The sequence below is a fragment of the Rattus rattus genome, chromosome 3 (genome assembly GCF_011064425.1).
Source record: "Rattus rattus isolate New Zealand chromosome 3, Rrattus_CSIRO_v1, whole genome shotgun sequence".
NCBI classification, from domain to species: Eukaryota; Metazoa; Chordata; class Mammalia; order Rodentia; family Muridae; genus Rattus; species Rattus rattus.
In genome coordinates, this window is record NC_046156.1 from 106,826,924 (window position 1) to 106,854,351 (window position 27,428).

At 35.3% G+C, this 27,428-nt stretch overlaps 1 pseudogene; it reads right to left on the reverse strand.

Annotated features, from left to right (window-relative positions):
• Positions 1-15,998: 15,998 nt before the first annotated feature.
• Positions 15,999-16,117, reverse strand: LOC116897610 (annotated as a pseudogene).
• Positions 16,118-27,428: the final 11,311 nt, after the last annotated feature.

A 27,428-nucleotide genomic window follows, 5' to 3' on the forward strand; every position in this document is an offset into this window, starting at 1 on the left:
CATTGGTGAAAGTGGGGTGCTGACATCTCCTACTATTATTGTGTGAGATCCAATGTGTGCTTTGATCTTCAATAAGTTTCTATTACAAATGTAGGAGCCCTGGCATTTAGGGCTTATGAGTTCATAATTGAGAGTTTGTGTTGCTGGATTTTTTTCTTGGATGAGTATGTTGTATCATTCCCCATCTATCTAACAATTTGTTATTGAAATTCTATTTTATTAGATATTAAAATGGCTACTCCAGATTTTTTCGTGTGATTATTTGTTTGTAAATTTTTTTGTCCAGCCTTTTACTTTGATTTATTTTCTGTTTTTGACACTGAGGTGTGTTTCCTGTATGCAGCAAAATGCTGAGTCCTATTCACATATTCAGTCTATTAGCCTGTGTTTTTTTACTGGGTAGGTGAGCACATTGATGTTGAGCGATATTAAGGATGAATAATTGTTAATCCCTGTTACTTTTGTTGTTAAAAGCAGAATTATGTTGTGTAGTTCCCATTTTTGAGTTTATTGTGAGATGATTAATTTCTTCTTTTTTGTTGGTGGTAACTTCCCTCCTTCTGTTGGAGTTTACCTTCTATTTCCTCTGTAGGGCTGGAATAGAAGGGAAAGGTATTGTATACGTTTTGTTTTATTATGGAATATCTTGGTATCTCCATCTATGGTAATTGATTGTTTTGCTGGGTGTAGCAGCCTTGGCTGGTATTTTTGGTTTCTTAATTTCTGTATGACATCTGCCCAAGATCTTCTCACTTTTAAAGTCTGTGTTAAGAAGTCTAGTGTAATTCTGATACGTCTGCCTGATATGTTACTTAATCACTTTACCTTACCATTTTCAATATTTTTTCTTTGTTCTGTGCATTTGGTGTTTTGGTTATTATGTGATGGGAGGAATTTCTTTTCTGGTCCAATCTATTTGGTGTACTGTAGGCTTTTTGTATATTTATGGGCAGTGCTTTCTTTAGGTTAGGGAAATTTTCTTCTGTAATGTTTTTCAAGATTTTACTGGCTCTGTGAGAATCATCACTCTCTTCTATACCTATTATTCTTAGGTTTGTGCTTTTCATTTTTTCCTGGATTTCTTGAATACTTTGATTTCATATCATCTTACTTCTTGTATTTTCCTTGACTGTTGTTTCAGTGTCTTCTGTGGTATCATCTATATCTTAGATTCTCTTTTCTATCTCTTGTATTCTGTTGATGATGCTTGCATTATGACTCCTGATAGCTTTCCTAGGTTTTCTGTATCCAGTTTTGTCTCCCTTTGTGATTTCTTATTGTTCCTATTTCCATTTTTAGATCTCGAATGGTTTTATTCAATTCCTTCACCTGTTTGACTGTGTTTACCTGTATTCCTTTAAGCGATTTATGTGTCTCCTCTTTAAGGGCTTCTACTTGTTTACTTGTATTCTGTATTTTTTTTTTTTTTTTTTTATTAACTTGAGTATTTCTTATATACATTTAAAGTGTTATTCCCTTTCCGGTTTCCGGGCAAACATCCTCCCCCTCGCCTTCTTTTTGGGTGATCCCCCCCATCCTCCCCTTTGCCGCCCTCCCCCAACAATCTAGTTCATTGGGGGTTCAGTCTTAGCAGGACCCAGGGCTTCCCCTTCCACTGGTGCTCTTACTAGGATATTCATTGCTACTTATGAGGTCAGAGTCCAGGGTCAGTCCATGTATAGTCTTTAGGTAGTGGCTTAGTCCTGGAAGCTCTGGTTGCTTGGCATTGTTGTACATATATGGGGTCTCGAGCCCCTTCAAGCTCTTCAGTTCTTTCTCTGATTCCTTCAACGGGGGGTCCTATTCTCAATTCAGTGGTTTTGCTGCTGACATATGCCTCTGTGTTTGCTGTATTCTGACTGTGTCTCTCAGGATCGATCTACATCCGGCTCCTGTCGGCCTGCACTTCTTTTGCTTCATCCATCTTGTCTAATTGGGTGGCTGTATATGCATGGGCCACATGTGGGGCAGGCTCTGAATGGGTGTTCCTTCTGTGTCTGTTTTAATCTTTGCCTCTCTATTCCCTGCCAAGGTATTCTTGTTCCCCTTTTAAAGAAGGAGTGAAGCATTCACATTTTGATCATACGCCTTGAGTTTCATTTTGTTCTAGGCATCTAGGGTAATTCAAGCATTTGGGCTAATAGCCACTTATCAATGAGTGCATACCATGTGTGTTTTTCTGTGATTGGGTTACCTCACTCAGGATGATATTTTCCAGTTCACCATTTGCCTCACTTAATTTCATAAAGTCATTGTTTTTGATAGCTGAGTAATATTCCATTGTGTAGATGTACCACATTTTCTGTATCCATTCCTCTGTTGAAGGGGCATCTGGGTTCTTTCCAGCTTCTGGCTATTATAAATAAGGCTGCAAATGAACATAGTGGAGCTGTGTCTTTTTATATGTTGGGGCATCTTTGGGTATATGCCCAAGAGAGGTATAGCTGGATCCTCAGGCAGTTCAATGTCCAATTTTCTGAGGATCCTCCAGACTGATTTCCAGAATGGTTGTACCAATCTGCAATCCCACCAACAATGGAGGAGTGTTCCTCTTTCTCCGCATCCTCGCCAGCATCTGCTGTCACCTGAGTTTTTGATCTTTGCCATTCTCACTGGTGTGAGGTGAAATCTCAGGGTTGTTTTGATTTGCATTTCCCTTATGACTAAAGATGTTGAACATTTCTTTAGGTGTTTCTCAGCCATTCGGCATTCCTCAGCTGTAAATTCTTTGTTTAGCTCTGAACCCCATTTTTTAATAGGGTTATTTGTCTCCCTGCAGTCTAACTTCTTGAGTTCTTTGTATATTTTGGATATAAGGCCTCTATCTGTTGTCGGATTGGTAAAGATCTTTTCCCAATCTGTTGGTTGTCGTTTTGTCCTAACCACAGTGTCCTTTGCCTAACAGAAGCTTTGCAGTTTTATGAGATCCCATTTGTCGACTCTTGATCTTAGAGCATAAGCCATTGGTGTTTTGTTCGGGAAATTTTTTCCAGTGCCCATGTGTTCCAGATGCTTCCCTAGTTTTTCTTCTATCAGTTTGAGTGTATCTGGTTTGATGTGGAGGTTCTTGATCCATTTGGACTTAAGCTTTGTACAGGGTGATAAACATGCATCGATCTGCATTCTTCTACATGCTGACCTCCAGTTGAACCAGCACCATTTGCTGAAAATGCTATCTTTTTTCCATTGGATGCTTTTGGCTGCTTTGTCAAAAATCAAGTGCCCATAAGTGTGTGGGTTCATTTCTGGGTCTTCAATTCTGTTCCATTGGTCTATCTCTCTGTCTCTGTACCAATACCATGCAGTTTTTATCACTATTGCTCTGTAATACTGCTTGAGTTCAGGGATAGTGATACCCACTGAAGTCCTTTTATTGTTGAGGATAGTTTTAGCTATCCTGGGTTTTTTGTTATTCCAGATGAATTTGCAAATTGTTCTGTCTAACTCTTTGAAGAATTGGATTGGTATTTTGATGGGGATTGCATTGAATCTGTAGATTGCTTTTGGTAAAATGACCATTTTTACTATATTAATCCTGCCAATCCATGAGCATGGGAGATCTTTCCATCTTCTGAGGACTTCTTCAATTTCTTTCTTCAGAGTCTTGAAGAGTGAATTATTTATGTCCCCCTTAAAGTTCTCTATCTTCTTCATGAGATGGGATTTTTGATCTGATTCTTGCTTTTCAGGTGTGTTGTGGTATCCAGGGCTTGTTCTGCTGAAAGTACTGGATTCTGGTGTTGCCACGTTTATTGTTTTCTATTGCTTATGTTCTTGTGCTTGCTTCTAGCTATCTGATAGACTCTAGTCTTAACTGGCCTTGCTGTCTTTGACTGGAGTCTGTCATCCTGTGGTCCTTGATATATCAGAGCTCTTGGGGGTCAAGCTGCATCTGCTTGTGTGCTGAGTGGATAGGGACCCAGAGCACAGACTGTACTCCTATTAGCCCAGATGTGATGTGTGAGAACTTCTGAGGGTCAATCTGTGTCTTTAATAAAGGATTTTTATTGCATTGCAACAATCAACAAAATTATTTGATGAGAAATATTTATAATATTTTATATGTGCTGTAACCGCATAATACTATTTGAGTGGTATAAGGAATACAAATTTGTTATCTTGGCTCTGAAAATAAAAAATGTAATACTCAGTCAGTTTTTTTTTTCAGAGACCAGTGCAATAAGGTCATTAGCCCTGTCATCTGAACTATCTGCTTGTACTTTTGAAACCTTCACTTTGGCTTCTTCCCATGTCTGTCACTGTGTTTTTCTTATCTGATTTGAACATCAGCCATATTCAATTACAACTAATTCTAATTACCTCATTTCAACTTGATTCTCTCTATAAAGACTTTATTACCTAATAAAGTCAAATGTGCAGATAATGAAGAATTAAGTCTAAATATATACCTTATGTAAGTATATATAATACTTCACATATTATATATAACATAAATGAGTGTGTATATATGTGTGAATGTGTGTGTGTGTGTGTGTGTGTGTGTATGTATGTGTATGTGTTATATGGGTACATGAAGTACAGGTATTGGTGGATATGCATGCCTATGTGGATGTGTACAGGGACCAATGAAGGATCAGCTGTTAAACTCTGTTACTATCCACCTTATTGTTTTGAGAAAGATTATCTCATTAACTCTAGAGCTAGACTGGCAGCTAATAAACTCCTCAATCTTCATATATCTACTTTGAATAATGCATTGGTTACAGTTATGTGCAGTCATGCCACAATTTTTACATGGATGCTACATAAGCTAAGAACATAGGTTATTATGCCACATTCCTTTGATGGAATTTTAGTTGACTTTGACAGAGGAGGTTACAGCAATTTGGTAAAACCATATAGTTATTCATGTTAAAGATATTCATCTAAATCATTGTCTTGTAAATACTTGCAAACTATGACCTTGAAAACATAATTTTTTAATCTTGCTTCACAGATATAGAATAATGACTGAGAAATGGAAGCTCTAATACTCCAAATTTAGAGTATTAGGAAAAAGCAAGGGACTTAGCACATTGTTTTTTATATACATATGTATATAAAATGTATTATTATAAATATATATAGAATAATAAAATTAAAAAATAAATGTGATGATTCTGAGGGAGTAGGAGGAAATGTAAAAATGTAGAGGGGCACTAAGCTGGAAATTATGTAAAATTAATACTCATGAATGAACTTTTAAATTAATAAATAACTTGATAAATAAGTTAAAAAGAATGTAAGGAATTTATCCTATTAATATTATATATTTTCTAAAGTTACATTTAATTATTCATCAGCATATAAATCTTAAATAAAATCGAATGTGTAATATACCTATATTTACGTATCATGATTACTTCAAACTATGTTACTTTAGCAAAAATATTCACATATCTAAGTGCTTGCAGTTTTATATCATATATTTTCCAATATGTTTTCTGTCATACTATAACTTAAGAAATTAATGAATGGAAGAAATATTAATCTTGTGAATAAAGTGATGTCTTATGAGATTACTGTCAATCATATAATAATTATTATACAAACCACATGAACACTTATGCCAGTCAGACAGAAATAGCATTGAGCTATTAATGAGCATTTGTTCCAGAACTGTTTGATCTTTGCTGGAGGACTGATTGATCAGGGCCACAGACAAGACTCAGGAGATGACTGTGACATTGAGACAAGATCCTACCGAGCATTAAAGCCTAAAATCCACAAACATCTTTGCCAATTAACTTCCTCACAATCAGTATTTAGTTAGGGCACTTTCTTACGAACATGTTTTGGTTGTACATTTATCCTGTTTACATTTGTTGGGATATTTAACGTAGACTCTCTTTGACTAACATTCATGTCTATCCTTGTCAACTAGAATGTCAGTTACCCATGGAAGTTTTTATTTCCACCAAGTAGATGTCAATTCCCAGGGAAACATGGGAAAATAAAACTTTATTTGACCCCAATTCAAAATGGAAATATTATTCCAAAAGACTTTTTATATTGGTGCATATGTCTTTCTCATTTTGGAGTCCCTATGAGGAGAAGCTTACCATACACGGATTCAAGAAATACTTTCTGGTGCTTGGTTTATGTCCAAACTTACTGTGGCTAACTACATAAAGTAGTTCTAACTGACCTCTATTGCGATTGGTTTCTAAGAAAACCAAAGCACATAATACAACAGAGTACGCAGTCAACTCTAGAATGAGAAAATTTCCTAGTAAGAGCATATGAGAACACCTTCTTGTAACATTAGTAACAGCACAAAATGGCTGGCTGGACATGTAGCAGTTATCCAGGCCTTAACAATTATAATCAAAAAGAAACTATCTGTAAATTTGACAATTATATTGATTCAGTGTCTTTGAATTCTATGATCAAGATAAATTAGATATCTTGGAGATTCAAGATTTCTTTTCACCAAACACTTCCTGAATTTTTTATTAAGAGAATTAAGTATCATGGGCTAAGTCTTTCTCTGCATCACTTTCTTTCCTTTCTCATGATCACTTACAGAAGAAGATTAAATCATGTATGAAAATGTGTAGAGAAATTTTAATCTACCAATATGGCTGTTCTGGCAATGGATCATATCAAAAAACATGATGTGGCCAGAATGCAGACTACCCTGGATTAAAGTATGATCTGGCTGGAATACAGATATGCCTTTAAAACACATATTTAATCCCTATCAATAAAGGTAAGGTTAGTTTGTAAAAGCTAGGAGCCATGTTTGAAAGTGACTTCTAATTGATGGGCAAAGTGACAAGTCAGAGAAAGACTTGACAGAATAAACCAGAAATAGGATACACTAAACACATAGGACAACACAAGAGAGAGTGGCTGCTTAAGAGCAGTGTGAAGAGGTGACACATGGTGTCTATGTGTATAGCAGTTTTACCAGAACAGTTTTACAGAGACAGGTTGCAGAGAGAATAAGAAGACACAGGGACAGAAAGAACCAGAGAATAAGAAGAAGCCAGAAGATTAGAACATATTGCCAATGTGAGTATAGGCCAAATAGGGCAATTCAGGCAGCAGCAGAGAGAAGCCTAATTGATTCATTCAGCTTGGAGACTAGATCTTACCTAGGTTAGAAGCTTCCAGGACTAGGCCTAGAGATATTTACTGCAGAAAAAGCATTGTTTTTTGGCTCAGCCCAAGTCATATATTCCCAAACCATGGGTACAGTTGATAACATATCACTTCATCTGAGGAAATAAAAGTGACATTTACATTTACAAAAGACTGGTATATATTTATTCTTGATTTATATTTTATAAAAAATAATATTTCAAAATTCGTACAACTGTTTAGATGTAGAAATATAAAAATGTTTTTAAAACTTTCTGCAGTGTCGTTTTTTAATTTATGTTGATAAACTTACATACAATAATTCTTAAAATAACTAATACTAACTAAATTTCATAGAGCTTTCGTACTTTAAATATTTTATTAAACTTAATGTTTATAACATTAGGGAATATATTAACTGTAAATCTATTTTCAGAACTCTTTCAATAAATTTGTAATAATAGTTATGTAGTATGATTTTTCATAGATAACATTATAGGAAATTTAGAGAAAACATACAAGACAACTTTTCTGTACTTAATTCTTTAATACGTTAATAAAAGGAAAAAGACAATGATTGTTTTCTCTTCAGATATCTGAGATATCCAAATTGGATATCTAATGCTAACATATACATCAAATTTTAGAGAAATATTTTGGTTAATTATTTATTTTGATTAATGAAATAAATCCAACTAATATAATTAATCTACTTCTATTCTTCTATATATTAAAATAATTTAATTATATGGTCCGTGAGTACATGTATGTAGGTATATGTACATTTGTGTAGATGTCCAGAGAGACTAGAAAAGGATGTCACACTTCTAGGAACTAGAGTATGAGAAACCATGAGTAACTCTACCTGGGTTCTGAGAAGCAATCTCAAGTTCTCTGTAAGGAAAGAACACATTCTGAGTTGAAAAGCCATTAGTCTACTCTCTGTTCCCATTTTTGAGTCTTCTGCATTTGGACATGTTAATGTTGGCTAATTTTATGATTTGAATACCCATATTAAATGAGACATAATTGCTTCTAACCACTAAATGTATGTTTCACTTTGAGGTTATTTTGATATATTTAAAAGATATACAGAAATATATTTTAAATAGTTATTTGTGATAGAGAAAAAGCCAGGAATTTATTTTTAGGAATATAATGTAAGTTTTCCAATTTAATATCAAATCAAAAATTCACATGCAAACCATCTTGTATATGTTGTATATTATCATGTACCAAACACTTTAGAGAGAAATTACTTACCATAATCCATATAACATCTGCTAAATGGTCATATTAGACACAGCATCTCTTATAAAATCGATATTGAGGTAAGATTTCGAATTAATTCTCATAAATATTCATATCATTATTAGACATATGGTAGGTATTTAATATCAGGAAACTTTTTGCATATTAGAACCATATTTTCATATTAATGCAAAGTTTCACATTCAGTAACCATCCTCTGTCTGTAATCTTGGCAAATATATTTTATAGATATCTCTAATTCATTGCACTGAATTTATAAAAAAAAAAAAGGGGGTGAGGAGTCTCCTGATCCAATCAAGAAAGAATCTCATCAAGATGTACATATTGTATAATTTGACCTTGATTCACTTCCCAAAAACCCTGACTGTCAAACCCAGCTGAGAATTGACAAGGAGCTGAGGTGATCCATATCAAAGTTGTTTATGAACAGCTATACTGGAGGAGATTTTCAAGGCATCAGCTGGATCAAAGCACTTATTCTTCCCTGGATTGTAACACAAAGCAACATCAAATAACAGCTGTGCTGGTTTGGCTCCCTTGCATGCTTTGAACTAGGGGAATAATAGTCTTACTAAGGCTTTCCTGGAGTAAAATTATGATGGTTCTCCTGGATTGTGTTGAAAAGACTCATGAATAGTTGAAGAAACATAGATGAAAGTACTTTTCTCTCATTACTAGTGAACTTTTGGTAATCTTGAGGCTTTTAAGTTAGGGAATACATTGAAAATATTTCTGGTTACCAGTTTCAGTTAGGAAATATATTTTATACTTATTCAAGCAAAGACAGTTTTATTACTTACACATGGTTTAGTTGTATCTTACATTTAAATAAGCAGGTCAATATTAGTAAGCATGGTGACTGATAATATATGTAAAATATTCCTATGTAATAGGGAGTTTTCATTTAAAAATATATATGTGTGTGTGTATTGTTTTATTCACACAGTACATTAGAGTAATCAGTTTTCTGATCTCATATTATATTGTAAATTTTACTACTGATGAACTTAATTTTATGAATAAGCAAATTGCATGTATCAGTGTTAAGAGACATATTACTGTTTAAACTATCAGTCTGTGCTACAGAAGACCTTGGTTCAGCAAAGAAACAAATTTATTTCTCCAATAGAAGTGGATATACTGATCACAAATGCACAGATATAACCCTGTAAATACACAAAAATAAAACAAACAAACAACAGTGAAAAATGCAGGCCAATATTCTTGCAGACCATTGATATAAAATTCTTTAAAATTTGCCAACTAAATTGTATATATACAAACTATTAGCCATGGTTGAACAGAAGTAATTTCAGGATACAAGGACAAGCACCATTTGTAAGCAAGAATAATCTATCACATTAAATAATGATTGTCAAGGTCCATCTAAGAATCAACTCCTGTGAAAGAATTAAAGTAAATGTTTCTCCTTTAATGATAATGATCAGTGATCAAATTAAAATAAACTGATGCATCACATGGATTCTGAATCAACATTCTCCATACTACGTTTTATCTGGGAGGATAATCAAAATTATTGCTTTCCTGCTTACTTTATTTTTAAGTAGACTTAATGTTGAATATTTGTTGCCAATATTCAATGTACGAATAGTAATCTAGTTGAATTATAAGCGATTGTTTGTATAATGGATGCTATAAAAACAAACTACAGACATGTCCAAGGTCAGTTCTCTACTATATTTACTGCAGGGTATTATTATGGTGACCAATACAAGTTTAAGAAGAGATTGATACTGTACCATAAAACTCTTGCTCTGATTGTAGAGAATAATGATAGACTGTGATGTACTCTTTATTTTACTACATATGCTTATCTATCAGCCTTTAATATTAGCAAGCCAATGTTTGTATAATCCTCCTGAAAAATTATACACTGATAAAATTATACACACACATATATGTTGTATATTATCATGTACCAAATACTTTAGAAAGAAATTACTTACCATAATCCACACAGTACATCTGATAAATGGTCATTTTAGACACAGCATCTCTGATGAAATTGATATCATTAAACAAATAACTTCCAATAACTTCGATGAAAATTCCAGCTCTCACTAAACTTTATTATATGATTGTGTGGAATTTCCATGTATGCATTTAACATAAAGGATAAAAGTATCTTTATCCTTTATTAATTTCTTGGAAATTAAAAATACATTAACTTATTAAACAAAAATTATCATTCAATTACATTTTTTTAATTTTTGAGATATTTTCATTCCTAAGATTAATTTTACTGTGTGTGAGCTTACCTGTGAAGTCTAGGAGAAGGTAGTGGATGACCTAGACTAGTCACAGGTCCAGGTGTTTGTAAGGTGTATGCCATGGTGCTGGGAATGCTAGTCTTTTGGGAGATTAGTGCGTGCTTATGACCACTGAGTCACATATCTCTTCACTTTATCTCTGGATTTTAAAATTGAAGCATTGTAATTTATTTCATTCTCATTATTCCTTAATATATGAAGATTTGAAAATGTTGGCAATAAAAATTTGACTTATTGGTTGAGCAAATTTAATAGCTTTTGTCTTGCATTCAGCAAAAAGTCTGTAGTTAGTTGAGGTAGAAAAATTAGCAGAACACAGAGACTTCATACTCATAGAATCTTTATATTAAAAGGAAAAGGCTAGAAGACTTTAGCATGCTACCATAAACAATGTCAAGGATAACTAGAACTTTGGAGGAGAGATAGGTGAGAATGATATGTGTTTTTTCTCTAATAATGTTCAAATAAAAATATTTTATTAAAGAACCAAAATAAATCAAATAGTTGTCCATGAATTAAGGTAGTGACAATGTTCAAAAAGAAATGAGTTTAAAAGAATCAGAAGATAAGGACATTGGAAGAAGGAAGGTTTACATTTCTTTGCCTGCTTACACTTACTTGTCAGCATATCTGTTGGAGCCTACCTCTTCAGATTCCAGCTTATATAGAAGGGCAGGTGAAACAACTATCCTCATGGACTGAGTAACTACTATACTTTTGGATTTCCCATCCACAACTACCCATTGTTGGGTTAGTTTTAGTACAGACTGTAATATACACAGATACTGCATAAGTTTTGTGACTCTCAAGAACCCTAATTAACATACTGACCAAATGGAATATGAATTTAGATAGAGCCCAAATTCTGTAGGTTCTGAGGATATAATTTAACATCTTTTGCCAACATACAGCTGCAGTTGAAATGGAACTAAATATGGTCATGTAGGAAGTTAGTGCTATGAAGGATATCCAAAGACTTACTGAAACACATTGCCATATCAAGTAAGAGATTGGGAAGATGTTAACGGTAAGACTGAGAATAATTAGTGTAAATGGTAGCGGGAGAAACAAAATTATCATATACGAGAGGCACCACTTATATTAATGAAAAACTTTTTTATCTTTTTTTTTTGTTTGTCTTTTCATAGGTGAAAAGAAAATACCACTATCAATCTGAGAGAGTACAGCAAATTGTAGTACTGATCATCATGTCAGTTGATGTTACTTGGAACACACAGTTTTTTAAATTATCCTTTCAGAAATTCTTCCAAAAACCTTTATAAATAATGGACTGTCCTAATTAATGTACAAAAGTAATAGAAAATGAAGCATAGAAAAATCAAATAAAAATAAAAACTTGCAAGTTTGAAATTAGAAAGAAATTTCATGTTTGTTTTAGTCACCACTGCAGGCTCACTGACATCTTCTAGTGATTATGGCTAAGTCGGGAATGTCACTTTTAGTAATAAACATTCAGTTGTACTTGGTGCTATTTACAATCATTGTGTGTTATGAATTTTCACATCTCCACAATTCCGAAAATATCAAACAAAACTTATACCTTGGATAATCAATTTAAATTTCATAAAAACTATGAATCATAATTTATTTGGAGATAACATAAGTAAAAGAAATACCGATTAATACATGCTTATATACATATAGACATTCAATGATTAACTTTCTGAAATGTACCAATAATATATAATCAGGAACAATGAGATATCTGTTATATTCAGAACGTTTATGGCAGTTTCTGGAAACTCGTAGTGAACTTTTAAAATACCTTTAGAACTAATATAGGTTGAGATTTGACATTTTTATAACTATTTAATTGATGATTTTGTTGTCTTTCACAGATAAAAATGAATAAGGAATGGCCTGAGATAACTGAAATAAAACTCAGACTTTCCTGTGATAGCAGTGTTCCAGTGACGTAAAGGAGAGAGTAAAGAAGGAAGGACCTGACACAATACACTGCATTTCATCACCTTACCTCTCTTCACTTAAACACCCAAATCTGATTTTTCTTTTTACCTCTTTAAGTGACTGTTAATTATTTCTCATTCCATACATATTTTTATTCTGTCAATATTTTCAACTTTCTTCCATAAAACATACCTTTTTAAAATTAATATTTACAGTTTTATGTCACGGTCACAAGCCAGAAAAATCATATCCAAATCATAAATCCAGCCTGCACCTGTTTTGCTTCACATATCATAAGATATGCATATATGTATTTTTATACATTATTTTATAAAGAAAAGGTATGTGTGGAAAGAAACATGTGAGATCCTTGAGGATAGTATGTTATTGAGTGATACCAAATAGAGAAAATAGTTACTGAATCAAACTCCGTTCATTCTCATTGATAGGTAGTGCTGTATTTAATCAGAATAAGTCCTACAAATTTATCTAACATATTGGCAATGAAACAAATTCTAGGTTTATCAAAAATAAATCATCATATGTTTGAGGAAAGAGTATGTCCCCCTGCCTTTCTCTTTGATTGAACAAAATGCATATGATCTGCCAACACTGGAAATCTTTTGCTACATATTCTCATGTCATGTGATTACATTTCCACTCAGAGTATGGATACAGTGTCTTTTCCTGTCTTCATTATCCTACCACTATCTCACAACTTTAAAGAGTGAATTTATGAAGTTTTTATTTCATTCCTTGATTTGTGTTTTAAAATATACTTGAAGGTATACATTTGTCAGTTATTCTTATTGGGATATCTACATTTTGGAACCTATCTCATGCCTTTGTTTTCTTTTTCTTTTATTATTATTATTTATTTTTTTTATTATTATTATTATTATTATTTATGCCAGGACTTTAAGCCAGAGTTTATTCCCATTTCATAATTTCAATTGATATTTCCCATTCAAGTCACCCTTCCAAATGTAAGAATCATCTGGCCTGAGTTTCAGCAACACTAATGTTAAGAAACCAGGATCTAGATCTGTAGAACACTACCTATTATTTTGAAATGTGTTTTATGTATACTAATGAGTATAATAATAGCATATTTAAATGAAAATTTAAAGATCATAGTTCTTGTCAATTGAAACTACTTCCACTTAAAACATCAAGAGAGAATCCTAATAGATGAGATGGCTAGCATGCTATATTTAAATATAAAAACTAGTGTTTGTATTCAAGATTATTAAACATTCTTTGATGATAGACAAGAAAATAATTCAAGAATGAATAATAGATCCTTTTTAAAGTTAAGTTTAAAAATTGTTTAAAGATCCTAAGAATTCAGTGCAGGAACACCTGCTGGAAGCCATTAGCATCATAATTTGCAGGCATTAATCTGACATGACATTTTTCAACTTCTCTCCTCTTACAAAACTTGGGTCATAATGAAGTTAACCTTTTACACATGCATCTACTGTGCTGCAGATTTGACTCATAAATTGTTCAACTGTTTTGAAGCCCAATCAGGCGACTGTCAAGCCCTCATTGCCAGATAAAGAAAATACTGCATAAAGAATATGAAAAACTATGCAAAAACAGTTTTTAACATTTTGCTAAGAAAGTATAGGTATTAATACCTGTTACTTTGCATGTCATCTAGTAACAAAGGTCATTTTGAAACATTTTATTTGTTCTTTGTGCATTGCACATCCTGCACCCCAATCCCACTCATATTTTCCCCAAGCTGTATCTCCCCCATTTTTACAAACTCCCCTCCAACTGAGAAAATGTGTCATGGAAGCTCTAGTGTGTCACAGTGTGCTCCAGAGTATATGCTTTTGACCATACTTCTTTACTTGCAGAAGTTTATTGCAACGATTCACTTTTCTGGTAGGAAGCCAATGGCTTCTGATACTATCTACTATCAATACCAGAACCTCACAGGGCCTCCTCTAGGATATCCTGTTGTTGTCCTGTGTAATGAAGGTCCTGTAGTTTTGGATCAGTAGGAATGGCCTCTTCATGCACTTCAACAGCTAATCTATGAAGTAGATGTTGAAGTAGGGAAATTCAAATCCCTGTATCAGGGTCTGGGCAGTATCTGAGTTGATGACCCTGCCCGCTTGCTTGTTCTCTTGCCTTTGTGGCCAGGTCACCAGCAACCCCAACAACCAGGAACAATTCTACCCTGATGCCCAAATGAGGGGCAGGGCCTGCTCTCCCAGTATTTGACCTGAGTGAGGAACATGACCAGTTCTCCCACTCTCATGACCTGAGGGCCAGATCTCCCATTTCCTATAGGTTGCAAGCAGCAAGGGTGGAAAAGTGCATCTCTGCCTCGCTTATGCTGCTCTATAGCAAAGAAGTTCTAGGACAGGGGCAGACCTCCCATGGTTACATTTCTGGGCTGGCCCATCTATATCCCTGCTATCAGGGTCAGGTCTACTATGCTACCCAGATGAGATGCAGGGTCTTCTATTCTGAATGCTGCAGCAGGTAAGAGGCACAACCAGCACTTCTGTTCTCATGACCACATTGGGGCCAAGTCTCCTACCTACCACTGTTGGTGCGGGTAAAGGGGAGGAGAGATCTTTCTCTTGCTTATGTTACCAGACAGCACATAAAAGGCCATGCTAGCTTTCTCATACTCTGTCAGGGCCAGCCTACCTGCACCCGTCATATTAGAACTTGCTGCCAATGTGTGGTACAGAGCTTGCTCTCCCAAGTGCTGTAGCAGATGATGGGAAGGGCCAACTTTTCTATTGTCATGAACTTGGTGACAGCTCTGGGGAGAAGGGGACATCTCTCCCTCATCAGTGACACCCTATAGTAGACCACATAGTAGGGCTAGCACTGCCAGGACTCCACCATGGTTCCAGGTGGTATCACTGGGTACTCATACCAGTCAATTCCCCACTACCTTCAAGTCTCTAGTTCTGCCATTCTTTGTTATGCCCTCATCTGTTTCTTTCTCTTCTATTTCTCAACAACTTACTTGATACTCTTAGGGGTACCTGGCTCTCTAGTTGTCTAGGATCATCTCAGGAATGGTCTGATGAGTACTATGTTTCACTCATGCATTATTGTGTTGGACAGACATCATCTTGGGCATGGTCTGCCTCCACTTTAGGACTGCATATCACTGGATTGGTGATCACCTCAGTGTAGTTCTATGTCCAGTTCCCATGGCATTGTTCTGGTGATTATCTTGAGCTTGTTCCTTACCTGGCTTGCCCAGGGGACCCCTTGAGAAGGTTGTCTGTTGTGGGCTCACTTCTACATGTGCCCTAAGTTCAAAGGTGGAATTCTTCTATCCTCTAGCTTACTGCCTTTCCTGGAACCCATAGAGGGCCTGACTGGCACTGGACTGGTGGTCCTCTCAACATAGCTCCCTGTCACGGAATATTTACAGGGAATATTAGGCTAATAACCATTCAGAACACTGACCAGAAACATTGCTACTCTCATCTCTGCCACCAACTCACACACACACATGATAGAGCAGCCACATCTTCAATACTGAAAAGGACAGGTGTGATATTTTTAAGTGTACAGAAGTTCCAAAAAATGTATCTTTGAAGTCTTAAAAATTGAAAATTGTCTCCTTAATATGGAACTTGGAAGAGTTGTGTGCTGGAAAGTGATAGGGAAAACTGAGGGGGAGAAACTAGGGTGGACATAGTCACACTACGTTGTGTACATACTTGAAGTTTTAAAGACTACCATAAAAATAATAGGAAATGGAAAGTGCATGTGCAACGTTATTATTTTGCAAAGCATTTTGTGCAGTATTTGTCTATATTGATGAGTTCTACCTGAGCAGCTCAGTGCTCAGTATGTCCCATATTAATGAAGTGGATGAAGAGCAGGTGGGAACACACATATCTCACAGGCCAGCACCTTTTGATTTATGATTATTTCATTACTGTGTTTTATAACATATCTTCATTATAAAACAGGGCATGGCAACTCAAAGAGCAAGAATACAAGACAAAACTATCATTCAAAGAAGGCTTTGAACACCAATTTTGTTCCTTTCTTTCAAATTCATTTGAATACATATATAATATATTATATATGTGCATATGTAGATGTGTATACATTCAATCTATATCTATATCTACATCTATCTATCTATCTATCTATATATATACATATATTCCATCATTACTACCTCTTAAAAATTAATAATAAATAAGTGCATACCAAATGTGTTTTTCTGTGATTGAGGAACCTCACTCAGGATGGTATTTTCTAGTTCATTCCATTTGCCTATGAATTTCATGAAGTCATTGTTTTTGATAGCTGAGTAGTACTCCATTGTGTAGATGTACCACATTTTTTAAATCCATTCCTCTGTTGAAGGGCATCTGGGTTCTTTCCAGCTTCTGGCTATAATAAATAAGACTGCTATGGACATAGTGGAGCATGTGTCTTTCTTGTATGTTGGAGCATCTTTTGGGTATATGCCCAAGAGAGGTATAGCTGGGTTCTCAGGTAGTGGAATATCCAATTTTAAAAAGATCGAATTACCCAAGATGCAATCCACAGACCACAGGAAGCTCAAGAAGAAGGATGACCAAAATGTGGATGCTCCCACTCCTTCTTAAAAGGGGGTAAATATCCATAGGAGGGGATATGGAAACAAAGTTTAGAGCAGCGACTCAAGGAATGGCCATTCAGAAACTGACTCACATGACCCATATATATATACAGTCAACAAAACAAGTTAAGATTGATGAAGTTAGAAAATGCATGCTGAAAGCAACCAGATATAGATCTCTCCTGAGAGACACATCCAGAGCATATCCAATACAGAGGTCAATGCTAGCATCAAACCACCGAACTGAGAATAGTACCCACTTGGGGGGAATTAGAGGAAGTATTGAAAGAATTGAAGGAGCTTGCAACCCTAGAAAAAGAATGCCAACCAACCAGAGCTTCCAGGGACTAAACCACTTCTGAAAGACTATACATGGACTGACCCAGGGTTCCAACTGCATATGTGGCAGAGAATAGCCTTGTTGAGGCATCAGTGAAAAGGAAATCCCTTGCTCTTGCCAAGGTTGGACCCCCAGTGCAGGGGAATATGGGGGAGGGCAATAAAGGGGATGTATAGGAGGAATACCCGTATGTGGAAGGGGGAGGGGAAGGAATAGGCGCTTATGGACAGGAAACTGGGAAGGGGAATAACGTTTGAAATGTAAGTAAAGAAATATATCTAATAAAAATTTTTAAAATTATTAATAAATATGTCTTAATTTAAGGAGTTCAAGACAGAAATACACAGACCGTTTATTTATCAATAAAAGGTATTTAAAATTTATGTTAGATAAAGTAATAGAATGAGTTTAATTTAAAAGCATTAAATTGTTATGAAGTTAATGGAATGTATATGCTTCAAGAAGTCATGGTATAAGGTTGAAAAGTGGCAGCATTATTTAGAGTTGGTCCAAGAAAGAGACCTGGCAGAAAACAAGTTGTAGGTGATGGTAAATTTTTAATAATTATTGGAGGAGAATGACTTTGCCTTAGGAAAGGCATTGAAAGTATATAGAGTAAGATTGAGAACTACTTTGAAAATTTTAGAAACATAAATTTAAAAAGAGTAAGCAATATGTGTTAGGGATAAGTTATGAAATCATAAATATTTGAAAATGCAGTTGGCTATGCTGAAAGTCAGTGTGTTGAAGGGGAACTCACTTTTATGTTCACATAGGAAAATATTCTTAAGAAACACATGGGATTAAGATGAATGGCTTATGTGATTATTTTTCTCTTTTATCAAATTCACACAGGCATATTCAGACGTAATATGATACTACCATCCATAAAGAACCATGAACTTTATACTATGTGTGTTTCCAGATACAAAAGAACAGTCAGCACCAATAAGTTACTTATTTAAACTTTGACATGCTTTTTCCCCTAAATACTCCACATATATATTCAGTTTTATATACTCTTACTTTTATAAACATAAATGGTTTTGAAATTTAATTACATTTTTCACAGGAGGCAGTATACAGTAGTGTTTTATCTGAATTCAGTACATGATATTTAGCATTAGGCTCTCCCAGTACATGGTAACTTCAATTTTCATAATCTCTGTACAAGATGCTAGACACATGTTAAAGTTAAGGAACTTTTGAGTGTCTTCTGCTGACAACTAAAGGTTAAAACACATATGACTTAAAAGACTATAATCTTTTTTTCCTATGCTTTTCTCAAAATGGTAATGGAAAAATTTTTTTTCTCCATTAAGTTTCACAAAGTATAAAGGTGAATGAATGGCTGGTGCTAGCTCTAGATGAAGAGGGATTACTGAGGTGTTATCAATCTTACTGCAGAGGACAAGTGATAGGAGTAGACAGAGATGGGTGATACTGAGCAGTGATCATGATTTATGAGTAAGCAGTACAATCCTGAACACGAGTGAAACTCTCTGCTCAATACTCATCATGAACACATAATATTTTCCTTGTGAGTTATCTGCTTTCCCCATAGATACTCATTACACCTATAATTTTTTCCCATTATCTACAGCAAATATACAAAAAAGTAAGCAAGTTGAATGCATTCATCAAGGTGTATAAATATAATCTAAGTAGAAGCAGAGACAGGCAGATTCAGGGGTATTGAAGACTAGAGTACTGGTTATATTTACAGTCATTCATGGAAAGAGAGAGAAAGGGGAGGAGGAAGAGAGGCCTGTGAAATGACATCCAAAATTCATCCCCTGGCTTAGACATGAACATGGATACATATACCTTAATATACATAAACAGAAAGTTATATACATATATATATTATCCCATTTTATGGGTATACACATATAAACATAGAGATAAAATTAAAATACATAAATCATAGAGATAAAATCAACCAACAACTTTACAAAAGAGCATGCATGCCAGAATCTATAATTTAACTAGGCAGAGAACATAAAGTATTTGGTTAGTCACCATAATGAATCCACAATGACAGAGATTGCGAGGAAGTAGGAGAGCAACTAAAGATAGCTAGGAACACTAAGAGAGGTAAAGGCCAGAAAGAATTATTTAACAAGATACTATTTCCTTTTGAAATGAGATAATGATGATGATGATGTAGCTCAGAGGCAAAGCACATATATAAAGTGTACACAGTCTGGCTTCAAGCTGTAGCACTGCAAAAGGAAATAGAATTATTCACAGAAGGAAATGTGTCCTACAGTTTTGCTGAGAGACTAATAAAGAAGTAATATAAATTTACATAGCATTCAAAAGACTAAGTAGATTTTAAAAAGAGTATAAATTAGCAAATTTCAGCTGAAAAGGAGAATTTCGTGTGAACAGTGGTCACACAGTTGTAAAGTGATACAAAACAGGAATATAGAAGACAACTCCCCCAGCCTTGTCTGTCTCCAGGAAGGCCTGCTTCAACCAGGGACACAGGTGAGAACTCTGCCCTGACACCTTGTCTGCTGGGCCCCACAAAGTCCAAACAGACATGGGCTCTGTACTTTCCTGTAGAAGATCAATCTCCATTCTTTTCCTCACATCCATCTTCACTATTAGGTAGTTACATCATCCTCGGACAAAACAATTCTGTTTGCCTCTCATGCTCTAATCCAGGACACTGGGCCACCTCTAACTTGTGACAGCATGACTGGCCAATTTCAGAGACAAACAGATGGTGAAAGGAAAGTGTAAGAACATGATCAACAAAAGCCAATGCAATATGACACCATCAGAATCCAGCTCTCCTACTACAGCAAGCCTTGGATATCCTCAGACAGATGAAAGATAAGATTGAGACACTAAATTCTGCCTCATAAAGATGACTGACACCTTTCAAGAATATTTAAATAATTCCCTTAAAAAATGTAAGAAAATACAGTCAAAAAGTTAGAAGCTATTGAAGAGAAAACAAATAAATGCAGGGAAATGCAATCAAATAGGTTAAATAAATGAACAAAATGATCCACAATCTAAAAATTGAAATAGAAGCAATAAAGAAAACAATAATGGAATCAAACCTAGAAATGGAAAATCTAGACATAAATATTGCCAACAGAATACAAAAGATGAAAGAGAGAATCTCAGGCATAGAAGATACCATAGAAGAGATTGATATATGGGTCAATGAACATGTCAAATGTAAAAACTTCTTATTGAAAAACATCATGTAAATTCAGAATACAATGAAAAGATCAAACCTATGAAAAATAGGACTAAAAGACAAGAGGGTTAATCTTTCCAGTTCAAAAGACCAGAAAACATCTTCAACAGAAACCATAGAAAAAAAGCTTCTGTAACCAGAAGAAAGAGATGGCCATAAATGATCAAGAATCCTAAAGAACAATAACAAGTAGATTGGACCAGAAAATAAAATTTTGCAATTACATAATAATCAAAACATTAAAAACACAGAACAAAGAAAAAATATTAAAAGCAGTTAGGGAAAAAGACCACTTCCCAACAAAAAATGCTAAAACTCAGAAAGTCTTGGACAAATGTGATGCAGACCCTAAGAGGACACAAATACAAGCCCAGGATATTATACTTAACAAAATTCTCAATCACTGTAGATGGAGAAATGAAGACATTCGATGAACAAAAGAAATTTAAACAATATCTTTCTGGTTATCCAGTCCTACATAGGATATTAGAAGGAAAATTCTAACACAAGAAAAGTAACTACACTCAAAAAAACAAAATGAAATTAATCATCTCATAGCAAACCCAAAAGAAGAGAATGATGGGTACTCTAGACAAAGCAAATCTTTCAGACATGGAGAGATCAAGCATTTAAGACACCTACCTAGGATTCGGTTTGCCAGAATTTTATTGAGTATTTTTGCGTCGATATTCATAAGCGAAATTGGTCTGAAGTTCTCTTCCTTTGTTCGGAGAGCACATCAAAACAATCATCCACCATGATCAAGTAGGCTTCATCCCAGGCATGCAGGGATGGTTTAATATACGGAAAACCATCAACGTGATTCATTATATAAACAAACTGAAAGAACAAAACCACATGATCATTTCATTAGATTCTGAGAAAGCATTTGACAAAATTCAACACCCCTTCATGATAAAACTCCTGGAAAGAATAGGAATTCAAGGCCCATACCTAAACATAGTAAAAGCCATATACAGCAAACCAGTTGCTAACATTAAACTAAATGGAGAGAAACTTGAAGCAATCCCACTAAAATCAGGGACTAGAAAAGGCTGCCTACTCTCTCCCTACTTATTCAGTATAGTTCTTGAAGTTCTATCCAGAGCAATCAGACAACAAAAGGAGATCAAGGGGATACAGATTGGAAAAGAAGAAGTCAAAATATCACTATTTGCAGATGATATGATAGTATATTTAAGCGATCCCTAAAGTTCCAACTGAGAACTCCTAAAGCTGATAAACACCTTCAGCGAAGTGGCTGGGTATAAAATTAAGTCAAATAAATCAGTAGCCTTCCTCTACACAAAAGAGGAACAAGCCAAGAAAGAAATTAGGGAAACTACACCCTTCATAATAGTCCCAAATAATATAAAATACCTCCATGTGACTTTAACCAAGCAAGTAAAATATCTGTACAATAAGAATTTCAAGCCACTGAAGAAAGAAATTGAAGAAGACCTCAGAAGATGGAAAGATCTCCCATGCTCATGGATTGGCAGGATTAATATAGTAAAAATGGCCATTTACCAAAAGTGATCTACAGATTCAATGCAATCCCCATCAAAATACCAATCCAATTCTTCAAAGAGTTAGACAGAACAATTTGCAAATTCATCTGGAATAACAAAAAACCCAGGATAGCTAAAACTATTCTCAACAATAAAAGGACTTCAGGGGGAATCACTATCCCTGAACTCAAGCAATATTACAGAGCAATAGTGATAAAAACTGCATGGTATTGGTACAGAGACAGACAGATAGACCAATGGAACAGAATTGAAGACCCAGAAATGAACCCACACACCTATGGAGGATGGGAAGGGGTAGCCCATATAGAAGTGGAGATGGAGGAGTTAGGGGGATGTTGGCCCAGAAACTGGGAAGGGGAATAATAATCGAAATGTAAATAAGAAATACTCAAGTTAATAAAGATAAAAAATTATAAAAGACACATACCTAAATATAATACAAGCAACATACAGCAAGCCAACACACATCAAGTTAAATGGAGAGAACCTGGAAGCAATTCCACTAAAATCAGGGACAAGACAAGGTTTCCTGCTCTCTCACTATCTATTCAATATAGTATTTGAATTTCTAGTTAGAGCAGTAAGAAAACAAAAGAAGATCAAAGGGATACAAATTGGAAAGGAAGAAATCAAGGTATCACTACTGGCAGATGATATGATAACATACATAAGCAACCCCAAAAGTTCTACTGGAGATTTACTGCAGCTGAAAAATAACTTTAGCAAAGTGGCTGGATATAAAGTTAACTCAGAGAACTCAGTGGCCCTCATTTATGCAAATGATAAACAGCCTGAGAAGGAAACTAAGGAAAGAACACACTTCCCAATAGCCACAAATAATATAACATATTTTGAAGTAATTCTAATGAGCAACTGATACTCTATGAAAGAACTTCAAATCACTAAACAAAGACATTGAAGTAGTTATTAAAAGATGGAGAGAACTCCAATGCTCATGGATAATAGGATTAACACAGTGAAAATGGCCATCTTATCGAAAGCTATTTACAGATTTAATGCAATCCTCATCAAAGTTCTAACACAATTTTTTACAGACATAGAAAGAGCAATTTCCCAATCATATGAAAAAAAAAAGATAACTAAAAAATATCTGAACAGTAAAAGAGACTAGGAAGAATCACCATCCCTGACCTCAAGCTGTACTATAAAACAATAGAGATAAAAACTGCATGGTATTGGTCCAGGGACAGATAGGTTGACCTATGGAATAAAACTGAAGTCTGAGAATAAACCCACATAAGTATGGACACATTTTTTTATAAAGAAGCCAAAACCATGCAATGGGGGGAAAATTATTTTCAATAAGTGGTGCTGGTCTAACAGGATGTCTACATGTATTAAATTCAAATAGATACATATTTATCACCTTGCACAAAGATGAAATCCAAGGAGATCAATATCTTTATTATAAAACCAGATACATTCAACCTTGTTGAAGAGAATGTGGGAAATAGCTTTGAACTCACTATCACAGGATAAAAGTTCCTGAGCAGAACACCAATGTATCCTGCTCTAAAATCAACAATTGAAAAATGTGATCTCCTATAAATGAAAAGCTTCTGTACAGCAAAGGACATTGCTAATAGCACAAAACACCAACTCACAGAAGGAGAAAAATCTAAATCCATACAAAAGGCTAAAATCTAAAATACGTAAGGAACTCATGAAGTTAGAATACAGAAAACCAAATAATGCAATTAAAAATGAGACGCAGAGCTAAATAAAGAATTCTCAACAGGGGAAACTTGAATGGCCAAGAAGCATTAAAAGAATTGCTCACCATCCTGAATCATCAGAGAAATGCAAATCAAAAAGAATCTGAAATTCTACCTCATAGCAATCAGAATCGCAAAGATCTAAACTGATCTAAGAGCACATGCTGGTGAAGACGCAGAGAAAGGGAAATCAGATGAGATTACAAACATGTACAACCAGTCATAAAATGAATCTGCTGGCTTCTCAGAAAATTGGAAATAGTTCTACCTGAAGACCCAGCTATACCACTCTTGGGCATACGACCCAATGATGCTCCAGTTTATTGAAAAGACACATGTTTCACTATGTACTCAGAGTATCCAGAAACTGGAAACAACACAGATGACCATCAAACTATACAAAAAAAATTGATACAGAAAATGTAGTGCACTTACATAATGAAATACCATTCAGCTATTTAAAAACACAAGCACGTCACTAATTTTGTAGGCAAATGAATGCAACTAGAAACTATCATCCTTAGGGAGGTCACATGCATGATATGTCCTCACTAAGTGGATATTAGCCAAAAACATAAAATATGCCTCACAGACCCAAAGAATAAGGAAGGCCAAGGTGATAACGTTTGAATTGCACTTAGATGGGAGAAAAAAATCGTAATGGGAAGCAGAAGGGAGGAGGGACTCCGTGGTAGAAAAGATGAGGAGCAGAATAGGGTACAGGATCATGTATGGGGAGAGATAGTAGAAAGGCCTAGAAGACCAGGAGGATGAATGGAATTATGCAGCTTACTAGGGTGGGGAATCTAGGAAGTCCCAAACACCTGAGATGGGGGAGGTTCCCAGAAGTCAATGCAGTGGCCTTAGCCAAAATGCCCAACAGTGGTAATGTGAAACCTTAAGAGACTACCTCCTGTAGCAAGATAGGATCCCAAGTAGTGGGATAGAAACACTAACCCGCCTACAACACTTTTGACCCAAATTTGGTTTTCTGCCTAAAAGCAACACATTGGCAAAGATGGAGCTGAGACGAAAGGAATGGCTGATCCGTGACCAACTTGAGACACATCCTATGGGCAGGCAACAATACCTGACGCTATTAGTGATGTTTCTTGCAGACAGGAGCCTAGCGTGGTAGTCCTCTGAGAGACTCTACTCAGCAGCGGACTGACACACGGTTCAAAGACCCCTATGGAAGAATTATGGGAAGGATTGAAAGCTCTGAAGGAGACAGGAACCCCACAAGGAGACCAACAGTGTCAACTAACGTGGACCCCAGGTAGTTCCCAGAGACTGAGCTATCAACCAACAAGCATATACAAGCTGGTATGAAGCTCCAGTAACATAAGCAGCAGAGAGCTTGCATATTTTGTCTTCAGTTGGAGAGGACACCTAATCGTGCAGACACTTGATGCACCAGGGTGGGAGGATGCTGGAGAAGGAAGCATGCTCTAATAGGGAAGTGGACAGGGAATGGGAGGAACATTGTGAGGGACCTGAGGTTGTGGGGATAGTGCAGTATTTGAGATGCAAATACATATATAATTTTAAAAATGTAAATAAATAATAAAATGTAAATAAGCAAGCAAAAACTCAAATGAAAAAGAACGTTGAGGAGCTACGGGACGAGGCTTGCTCTGCTAGGTTAAAGCTCTGTATTCATCCCCAACACCATGTGAAAGATGTCTGTGGTGATTAGCCTTAAATCAGAGTGCTTTAGTACTTGAAATAGGAGGATCCAGTAGCTTTCTGACCAACTTGTCTGAATCTGCACACTTTAGGTTCAGTGAGACATCTGCCTGACATTGATCTCTGGACAACTCACAGTTACACACACATGCACAGATGCACACACACATGCACAGACACACACACACACACACACACACACACACACACACACACCAAGCACACACAGAAAATATAAAATGGAAAACATGTTTATTTTTAACTTTTTGATCAGCATCATAATTTTCCTATTTTAATCTATCATTTATTTGTTGTGTCTGGTGCCCCCTGAACCTTAGAGAGACAAAGAGGAGAATTAACTTCCTCACAGAATGGAAGTCTTATTGACTATTAGAAGTGAATAAGAGATGGTAGTTACCACATCTAAAACAGATCCAAGAAGGAGCTTGAACAATGATGCCGAAGTTGAGGCATGCAAAAAATAGATATGCAAACAAGTATAGAGGAGGAAATATTACAAAATCTGTTTCAACTGTGAAGTTGGAGGATAAATTGACAGCTTCTCCTGGAGACATAAGCAATCAAAAATATGTGTTGTGAGAAATCAGTGAGGAACCTGTTCTTATCTACATTTTAGACAATTAAAGTACTTAATCAACCGTTTAAATATTTTAAAAAGAAAGTAGTTTTAAATATTCAAGAAGTACACAATAAAATGAAGGACATACATGTATATAGAAAAAATCTACTTCAACAAAAATAGTAATATAATATAAATGGTTTATTTTTATATATTTAAATTTATTTATTTACTTTTTCATATCTTACTGGCATCTTTCTCTTCCTTAGACATAACTGTGGTGGTTTGAATAATTACCCTTACAGGCCCATAGAGAGTGACACTCTTAGGAGGTGTTGCCTTTTTGGGGAAAGTAAGCCACTGGGGTGGGCTTTGAGGTTTAAGAATCTTAAGCCAAACCTAATGTCACTCTCTCTGCATGCTGCCTGCTGATGCAGATGTGGAACTGAGTAAGTTCCAGGATAACCATGATTAGTTAGTGAAGGAACCATCAAAATCAGAAAACAGATGAAAACATATTTGAATGAGGCGACCATATTTAAACCACAGAAAGTAAGCAGAATTTAACAGTTTGGGCCATGCCAGGCAGTTCAGGATTTAGAATAGAGAATATAAGGAAAGATTTATGGAATCTTCCTATGAATGAGGAAAGGCACAGAGACCAAGTGTAGGGAAGGGGTGTTCCTGTATGGAGGCACTCAGTGATCCTTGGGTAAAGCTGTGAAAGTGAAGTTTGAATTGTTTTGGAGTCCTCAAGATCTTGGAGATGCCAGAGACATGGGGTACTTTCTGAGGAAAGTTATAAATGGGTAGTGGAACCAAACCAAAAGAAAAAAAATATACTGTGTCAACTATGGTGAAAGGGGTTGGAGATCTAAAGAAAGTTTTGGCATCAAATGTGAACATATGGAGTTTAGAGTTTGCCCAGTTGATTTTGGGTTTTGCTTTGCTCCACTATTTTATGATTTATGCTCTCATTACTCCCTTTTCAATTGATAATATGTACCCTGTGAAATTAAATGTTGGAAGTAAGAGAATGAGTTTTCATTTTGATTATACAAGGGATTACAGAAAAGAAATTTTATGAGTTTCAGAAGAGACTTTGAACTTTTAAACAGTGCTGAAAATACAATACTTTTAAGTT